Here is a 10,086-nt window from a genome sequence, read left to right on the forward strand (position 1 = left end):
AATCCAATAATAATAATCCCAATAATATTCCAATAATTATTATTCCAATAATAATAATAATTCCAATTATTTAATTAAATTAATAAATATATTATTAACTCAATTTAAATAATTATCTTATTTTATCGGGGTGTTACATTTTCCATGTAAACGATGGACTGTGAGATTGAATCTGAAACATAATTCATGATCCAAGAATGTACAAACATGTTGCAGCGGTTCCAAGCACGCAGAGATGGATCGAAAGAATCTGATGGAACAGGGAGAGATCCATCAATGAATTCAATCTTCATTTTTCCACCAAGAGCTCTCTTCATGCTTCGAGCCCATGAATGATAATTGGAGCCGGTGAGTTTGGGAAGAACTGTTACAAAACCAGGGTCATCGCTGGGATGAACGAAATAAGGCGAGGTTTGATCCAAAGCAGGGTCAGTTGATGAGGATGAAGCTCGAGATGGAGCCATGAAAGTCGAAAGAATTGAAAAAGATATATGAAATGGTGTTGGAAAAAAATTCAGTTGGATAGCAGCGGAAAGAGGATCGGGTTGGCGAATGATACCATATTATGATTAATCAAGCTTCATCAATGGTGAAGCATAACAAAAGCATGTTATGGACTGGTGTGGAAATAACAGAAGAAGAAGAAAGAAGAATAAAGAAGATGAGATGAAAAATACTGTTAAAAAAAATTCAATAGAGTGCTTTACATGTGGCAATGTATTACTTTATATATTGCAACCTTATCTCATAACTACCAATCACAATAGAGTAGACTTAACCAACTAATAACCAACTGTATTAGCTTAAACTATAGTGATTAGCATGATTAATCTCAACATAGCTTATTTGGTTTATGGATCCATGATTTAGAGGTCGAAGAGAATCAGTTAGTGGTTCTGGTTTATGATTAGGAGTTTTGCCGTCACTAGTGATGAACTCCGACGCGGCAGAGAAGGAGGGAAATCAGAGAAGCTTTGAACGCGGCTTGTATGGATTTTGAATGATCAAGCCTTATTAAAAGCACGTGATATCACCCTCTTTGGGCCTCAAGCCCATTTTCTACTCCCTACACCTCACCCGAGTCTGAATTGGACTGAATTAATTGGCCCCTTTGCAATGGGCCGACAACTTTGTTTTTTTCAACAGACCCCTTTTTGCTTTGTGCATCCCCAGTTTCATTCTTCTTTTTTTACTATTTTTTAAATAATTTTTCTTATTTCTTTTATCTTTTCAATACTGTTCACATTTATTTTTCTATCATTTCATTGGTTTTATTATTTTAGTATCATAATTTGAACAATTGCATTGTAATTTGATTTAAATTCTTATTTCTTGCAAATTTCATCTCCTAACTCTAGCTACTAATTGGTAACATCTAAACATCTAACTTTTAATTAAATTTTCATTTCAATTTTGTACATCCTTTGGTTTTGACTTGAGTGATTGTTTCGTTGATCAAATCTTCAATATATCAAATCATTGATAAATGGCCCCTTGGTTGATTCAATCATCTCTAATTCAATATGTTGATAGATGGTCATTTGACCATATTTTGGACGCTTTGAGTTAGTGATAGATCATTTTTTGTATGAGTATTGAGAAAATTCATGCATGATCCAAGGAAGTCTCATCTGTAGGCTGGGAAAAGAGTACTGATAAATTGAGGGAACCTTGAGGCATAATGTATTCTTCTCATATGGAAGAAAGATAAGCAAATAAGATGTGATATGTTAGACGGTGTGGCTAGTGATTGAGAGGGGGGGGGGGGGTGAATAGATCACCTCTTTGAAATTTAACGGATTTGAAATTTTATCAGAGTTTTCAAAGTTGGCGGAAAAATCAGTCCCGAATCGACTTCCGTCTATTCTGAACCGCTACTAGAAAGCCGGACACACAAGTTTAATTGCTGGATTTTAATGAGAATGACAGAAACAATTCACACCAGAATTTTAACTAATTGAATGCACTTATCATTAAAGTCTATTTCCAATGAATAAAGTCTAGCTAACCGTTTTGTCAAATAGTTGGTGTGTATGTGATCGATGATAAACAGCAATGGAGTTTGATTAAAAGTTTTCTTGCCACTGCTGTCTTACAACAGGAACAATCACCACACACTAACTGAAATTGCGAAAACAGTTTTAAAACGTAAAGAGGAGTAAGGTAAGAATACGATATGCAGAGATTTGGTAAGGAAGTTCCCCACGTCGTCCTCGCGTGTGGGTACGTCTCCCTCTCAATTTCAAATGAAATTGAGAACTTTGATTATCAATATTTGCCGAATCCGTTGATACAAGGTTATGATACAAAGACAGAATTCTAAACTCTAAGAACCTCTTCTTGTATGAACCTTCACTTGATCTGAGCACGATCAAGATTTTCCTGCACAAAATTGCAAACAATTCACCGGTTCCACGACCTGCTTGCGAAATCCCCCGATCTCCAAACGCAACGCTGCGGCTGAATATGTTCTGCAAACGTGACTCCCAAACCCTCAAGAACACTCCAGTTCTTGAAGGACAAACCAGTAGGTTTTTCCTAGAAACCCCCTTCAATCTTCAACTCAGCTAGATCCTCGATCGTTCCACTGCAAACCACAGCTAGATCCTTGATCGTACCACTGAACATTATCTCGATCCTTCTTTAATCCAAAGAACAAGAATGGTTATGTGTAAATGTTCTTGAAGAAAAGTGATTGAGAAGATGAAGAAGATGAAGTCTCTTTCAGGTTTCTAATTGCTCTCAAACAATTGCTCCAACACTGCTTTTGATCTTGTGTTCAATTGTTTTCCCTCAATGAATTCGTGGTTTTCACTGTTGTCATAACCTGTCTTATATATGCTGCAAAACAGTTACTGTTATAACATAAAACAGCTTTATGTATTGATGCATAAGAGTGTGTATCGATGCATACTGTAAGATATGTGAATTTTTGGTGAAATTTATTAATCATGTATCGATGCATAATTCGTATGTATCGATGCATGTGATTATTTCACTAGTATGTATCGATGCCTAATGTGCATGTATTGATACACAGGCTGTTTCAACTGGTCATGTATCGATGTAGGGATCGTGTGGATCGATGCATAGAGTCTTTAGCCTTCCATGTATTGATGCATGACTCGTATGCATCGATGCATACTGAACAAAAAGGTTTTGTGATTTATCACATGCTGTATGTATCGATGCAGAGGCTTATGTATTGATGCATACTGACATAAAATGCATTTTAATTGTTATTTTAAGTGAAGTATCAATGTAGGTTTATATGTACAGTTATGCAACAGTAGAGTGGGATGGAAAACATAATAAAAACACAAATGTATCATGTAATGCAATGCACAACCAACATTTGGATGATGATCACACAATTTGCTATCATTAAAAATTAATTCAAGGTAAAGAATTCTCTCACAAACTCCCCCTTTTTGATGATGGCAAATTCTTGGCAAGATGTGTGATACTCCCCCTGAGTTTGTGCATATCTGCATTTTCTCCCCCTTTGTCAACATCAAAAAGAGGAAGAAACAGGTTTATCAAGGTAGCATAGTGTAGCAGGACATGGCAAAAAATGGATAACAGGCTATCAATCACAAAGAATGAAGCTTCAAAGTAAAGAATCATTCACAAAGAATGACGGATAAGGGCAATAACAATAGAGATAAACAGAAATAGAGAAGCATTTTAAAGATACGAACGAGTTTAAAAGTTACATAAGCTAAACCATATATTGTGCAACAAACTAAAACTTGAGCAATATGAAATGAAATGCAGTGAGATGAAAAGATGGTTGGTTAATTTGGATTGTGGCCACCACAGGACTCCTCATCATGTCTGTCAGGATCTCTGTAGCTTGGCGGAGGCGGAGGAGGAGGCATTGTGTCTGGATTTTGGCCCATGAAGGAGTATTGCCTAAATCGGTTCTGAACTTCAATGCTTCTAAAGCTGTCCATAATACCAGGATTTTCACGGCAGTCGTCCATAAAGCCGGACATTTTGTTGTAGAAAACCTGATGCCATTTAACCAAGTCTTGGTGCCAAGCGTGTTGATTCTGATACATCCGTGTATGCTCATCATGCCAGTCCCGATGCTCGTTGTGCCATTCAGATTGTTGAACATGCCAGTACCGTGCTTCTTCATGGCGTTCTTTGTTGACAATTTCCATCTGTTGAAGCATATGAGTGATGTCCGCATTTGGTGTTGAGGCTGAAGTACCACCGGAGAATGGAGGGGCTGTAGGTTCAGGTACATAGTTGGTAGGAGACCACCTTCGTGGCACCCAATCACCCCAACCAGCATTGGCCTCAGCTTGTGGTGCATCTGTTTCAGCTGCATCCTGCATTTCTTCATCAGGCTGATCTTCAGCAACATGGATGCGTTCCGAGGGCACGTCAAAGTTGTAAATTCTGGTTTTGGATTTTCTTTCGAAGAAATAGAAACATTTGCGGTCCTTGTCCCACCGATATCCCATATGCGATAGAGTGGCAGAGTCAAACTCTTGAGCAGCAAATGGAGATAGGAGAGGAACAATAGGTATTGCAACTTTCCAAAACTTAAGAATTTTCATTATTTGAGAGGCATAACCTAGAGCCACATTCTTGGAGCTGTCTCGCACGAAAAATAGACGTTTTACAAAGTAATTAGCCCAATTTAAGAACACCTTATTTTGCAAAATGTAGAGAAGATGTATGCTGGGCCTGTCCAACCGCGAATGTCCACTGTTTGTTGGACGCAGAATATGTGTAATAATCCAGTGAAGAATACGCGGAGTTTGCTTGATCATACCAGACGTGACGTGTTCATCATCACTCAACGGTCTGTCTATCTTTAGGATAGATGGAGTAAAGTCCTTCATGTCAAATTCAGGATCAAAATGCAGGTCATGCCAGGACTTGAAAGCCATCGACGGAGGCGGCATTTGAAATACCGTTTCCCAATCAGAGGCTTCAAAGGTATATGTTCTGACTCCGATAGAACACCGGAACATATAGCCTCTACCAGTTTGTAAGCCAGCATAAAAGACCCGAATGAAATCCTCATGATAATCATCCTTTGTGGACAGAAACGACCCAAGTCTTTGTGCATGTAAGAGTTCAACCACTTCATTTAGGTGTAGGTGAATAGCATCTGTTTTATCAAAGACGTGAGGTTTCATGACTAACCTTGTCTTAAAGGATTCCTCAAATTCAGCAGCAACAGCAGGATGAAGTAGCTCTAAGGCATTTGAAGGAACGTCTGGTGGTTGCTGAGATGTACCGGCTGTTTCCTTTCCCTTTCCTTTTCCTTTGGCTCTGGCTGGAATAGTGCGTGGAGGCATGGTGATGTGAGATTTAGGGTTTTAAAGAGAGAGTGAAGATGAGGAGGATTAGGGTTAGCCACTGGTTTTGGGGTTTTTGAGGGCAGATGATATGAAGTCTTGAGATAGGAAGTGATATGATTGGCTGATGTGTCGATGCATGAGAGAGAAAGAAATGCATTTAATTCAGATAGCATCAGTATGTGTCGATGCAGATGGTCATGCGTCGATGCCAAATATTCACAATGGGCATGTGTATCGATACATGCGATGGATGCATCGATGCATCCTGAAGCAGTTTTTAAAAAATTTGAATTTCAGAATGTATGGATCGATGCTTGCTTCGTTTGTGTCGATGCATACTGATGTTGAACTAGCTTTTAATGAATTTTAATGCAGTATGAATATGCATTATGCACTATGTCATGATGATTATGCTCAAGAGAGATTCAGAAGTCAGATTGTTAATGTGCACACAATATGGACAAGGAGTATATGCAATCAAATTTTATATCAACTAGAGTAAGAACATTTGTTCTAACATACACAATCACTTAGCAATAAGAAAATTGTAGAAAGGATTGATATTACCTCTGTTGGAGAACTCTTGTGATGGATAATTGACATCTAAAACAGCTCTTATCAACCATGGTGAGGCATAATATAATTAAGAGGTAACATGCTTATGACATCAATTGAGAAAGATCTAAGATTCCCAATTCGCGACGAATGTTGAAGAAAGGTTCCGTTGCCAACGGTTTAGTGAAAATATCAGCAAGCTGATTTTTGGAATCAACGTGCTCAAAGACAACGTCTTCTTTTTCAACATGATCACGAAGGAAATGATGTCTAATCTCTATGTGTTTAGTGCGTGAGTGTAAAACAGGGTTTTTAGTAAGGTTTATGGCACTAGTGTTGTCACATTTGATAGGAATACGTTTGAGTTGAATGTTGAAGTCTTGTAGTTGTTGTTTCAGCCATAAAATCTGAGCGCAACAACTACCGGCTGCAACGTATTCTGCCTCTGCAGTTGACAAAGCCACAGAAACTTGCTTTTTGCTATGCCAACTGACCAAGGAGTTTGAAAACAGGTGACATGTACCACTTGTGCTTTTCCTATCTGATTTGCAGCCAGCAAAATCAGAATCGGAGTACCCTACTAAGCTACAATCACTTCCTTTGGAATACCAAAGCCCATATTTAGGTGTTCCGTGAAGATATCTAAATATGCGCTTCACCGCTTTTAGGTGCGATTCCTTAGGATTTAATTGATAGCGTGCACACATACAAACACTAAATATGATGTCAGGTCTAGAAGCAGAAAGATACAAGAGAGATCCAATCATACCTCTGAACCTTTTGACATCTACACACTTACCGTGCTCATCCTTATCTAGATTTCCGTTGGTAGACATTGGGGTGACGATTTATTTTGAGTCATTCATTCCAAAGCGCTTGAGTAGTTCTCTGCAGTATTTTGTTTGACATACTGCTGTACCCTCATCAAGTTGCTTTATTTGCAGTCCTAAGAAGTAGTTCAGCTCCCCCATTAGACTCATCTCAAATTCACCCTGCATAACCTTAGAAAATTCTTCGACCAAGTGTATGTTAGTTGAACCAAATATAATATCGTCGACATAAACTTGAACTAAAAGAATGTGCTTCCCTTTGTGTTTAATAAAGAGAGTATTGTCCACTTTACCTCTTGAATATCCATGATCAATCAGGAATTTGCTAAGCCTTTCATACCAAACCCGAGGGGCTTGTTTAAGACCATACAAAGCTCGTTTTAATTTGTAAACATGATCTGGATTTTCAGCATTTTCAAAACCAGGAGGTTGTGAAACATATACTTCTTCATTTATGACACCATTGAGAAAGGCACTCTTTACGTCCATTTGGTAAAGCTTAAAATCCTTAGAACACGCATAGGCAAGCAAAAGACGTATAGCTTCAAGGCGAGCAACTGGAGCATAAGTTTCCTCATAGTCTATGCCCTCCTCTTGGTTATACCCTTGTGCTACTAAACGTGCCTTGTTCCTAGTAATCACTCCGTTTTCATCAAGCTTGTTCCTAAAAACCCACTTAGTGCCTATGATATGATGATCTCGCGGACGAGGGACAAGTTCCCAAACGTCATTTCTTTTAAATTGATTAAGCTCTTCTTGCATGGCCATTAGCCAAAATTCACCAATCAAGGCCTCTTTGGCATTCTTAGGTTCTACTTGTGAAACAAACGTGAAGTGAGAACAAAAATTACTTATCTTAGAACGAGTCATTACTCCCTTTGAAATGTCTCCCAAGATGTTGTCAATGGGATGGTCTTTTGAGGATCTCCAAGCTGTTGGAAGATCATTCACTTCAGCTGTCTTTTCTTCCTCAATTTCTTCATGACTAGTATCTTCCTCCTTCTCATGGGCAGCTGTTTTGGATTGATCAGTTTCCTCAACAGCTTCCTTGAGTATGTCTTCTGTAGATACACCTGCGTCATCAAAAGAAATACCTTTTCCGACATTTTTCGGATAAGACTCATCAAAAGAAACATGAACAGATTCTTCAACAGTAAGTAAACGCTTATTATACACTCTATATGCTTTACTTGACAGTGAGTAACCAAGAAAGATACCTTCATCTGCTTTTGCATCAAATTTCCCAATGTTTTCCTTACCGTTATTCAAAACAAAACATTTACAACCGAATACGTGAAGATGTGACAAGTTTGGTTTTCTTCCTTTCAAAAGTTCATAAGGAGTTTTGTTTAAAATAGGGCGAATTGAGATTTTGTTTAGAACATAACAGGCTGTGCTGACAGCATCAGCCCAAAAGTATTTTGGAAATCCACCCTCATTAAGCATTGTTCTTGCCAACTCCTCTAAAACACGATTTTTACGCTCCACAACGCCATTTTGTTGTGGAGTGCGAGGGGCTGAAAAGTTATGCTCAATACCATACTTGTCACAAAACTTCTCAAAGTGATAATTTTGAAACTCACCACCATGATCGCTACGAATTGTAACTATTTTGGAATTCATTTTGTTTTGGGACAGATTTGCAAAATTTTTAAAAGCAGAAAAAGTTTCATCTTTGCTATGAAGGAATATAGTCCAAATGAATCTAGAGTAGTCATCAACTATTACAAAGCCATAGTAATTTCCACCTAGGCTCTTTGTCCTAGAAGGTCCAAAGAGGTCCATATGGAGAAGCTCAAGGGGTCGTGAAGTTGAAATTACATTTTTAGATTTAAAAGACACCCTTGTTTGCTTTCCCATTTGGCACGCGTCACATAGGTGGTCTTTTGAAAATTTTATTTTTGGTAGACCGACTACTAGATCCTTAGATACAACCTTATTTAGCAAATCGAAGTTAACATGCGCTAAACGTCTATGCCAAAGCCAAGAATCATCATTCAAGGTGACTAGACATTTAGTATTTGTTAAAGGTACATCAAACAAGTCAAGCATATAGATATTGTTTACTCTTACACCCTTAAACACAATGTTTTGTTCAACATGTTCAATTATGCAGCAAGTTTTTGTAAACGACACTTTATAGCCCATGTCGCATAGTTGACTTATGCTTAACAAATTGTGTTTAAGTCCCTCAACTAAATGGACATTTGAAATAGTAGTGGTGGAGGGATTACCTACACTACCTTTGCCGAGTATAGCTCCTTTGTTGTTGTCTCCATAAGTGACATATCCCTTCTTCTTTGCCTTGAAGTCTATAAAGAGCGATATGTCACCGGTCATGTGCCTCGAGCAGCCGCTGTCAAGAAACCACCTTCTATCTACGGAGGCAAGGCACTCATCCTGCAACATCAAAAGAGAGAAGTTGGTACCCAATTTTCATTGGGTCCAAGTGGGTAAGTGCTAACATGGTTGCCTTTTGGCTTCCATTGATAAATGCCTTTAGGGACAAGAAATCTCCTAAATTTGCATTTCTCAATGGTATGGCCAGCATGGCAACAATAATGACATAAACCATGATGATGTGTTTGTTGTTTCTTGTTTATTGAATCCTTTAGAATAAAAGAGTATTTTGCATATGGAGGATTCAATGACTTCTTAAACAACTTGGGGTCAACGACATAAGTAACTTTAGGTTGTAGCGCTTTCTCTAATTTGACCTTAAGAGTGTTTACCTCTTTTTGCCAAATATAACAAGCGTCACAATACCTAACTCTACTACATCCGTCAATGTCAATAATTTTTGAATTTTCTGCAATACTAGCTTTCAACGCTTCTAACTCAATTTCAGCTTTGTTTACTTTACCTTCCAAAAATGAAAAATATGTTTGTCGGAAGATAGTCTTTTAAAAGCATCTACAGCTTCGTTATGCAGTTTTTCAAAAGCTATTTTTAGTTCCAAAAAAGACATAGAAGAGAAATTATTGTAGTAGGCTTGTTTTACCTTTTTGTCATTGTTTTTCTTCTTGTGGTAGGACAGATTTTTTGTGTGAGCCATAAGGCACAGATTTGCTGCTTCATCATCATCACTTGAGCTTTGTGTGCTTGATGAATCGCTATCACTTTCCCATGCAATGTACGCTCTTCTTTGTTTGCTGTACCCTTTTGGTGAATCCTTTCTTTGATCCTTATACTTTATAGGGCAATCCGTTTTATAATGTCCAGATTTACCACAATTAAAACAGGATCCTCTTCCTCTACTCTTCTTGTTCTCTTCTTGTTTCGAATTTGTAGATTGTTTTCGAAACTTCATGAGATTTTTGTCGGAATGCTTGACTCCATTCTTTCGAATGAATCTATTGTATCTCCTTACAAACAGT

The sequence above is a fragment of the Lathyrus oleraceus genome, chromosome 1 (assembly GCF_024323335.1).
Source record: "Lathyrus oleraceus cultivar Zhongwan6 chromosome 1, CAAS_Psat_ZW6_1.0, whole genome shotgun sequence".
Lineage (NCBI taxonomy): Eukaryota > Viridiplantae > Streptophyta > Magnoliopsida > Fabales > Fabaceae > Lathyrus > Lathyrus oleraceus.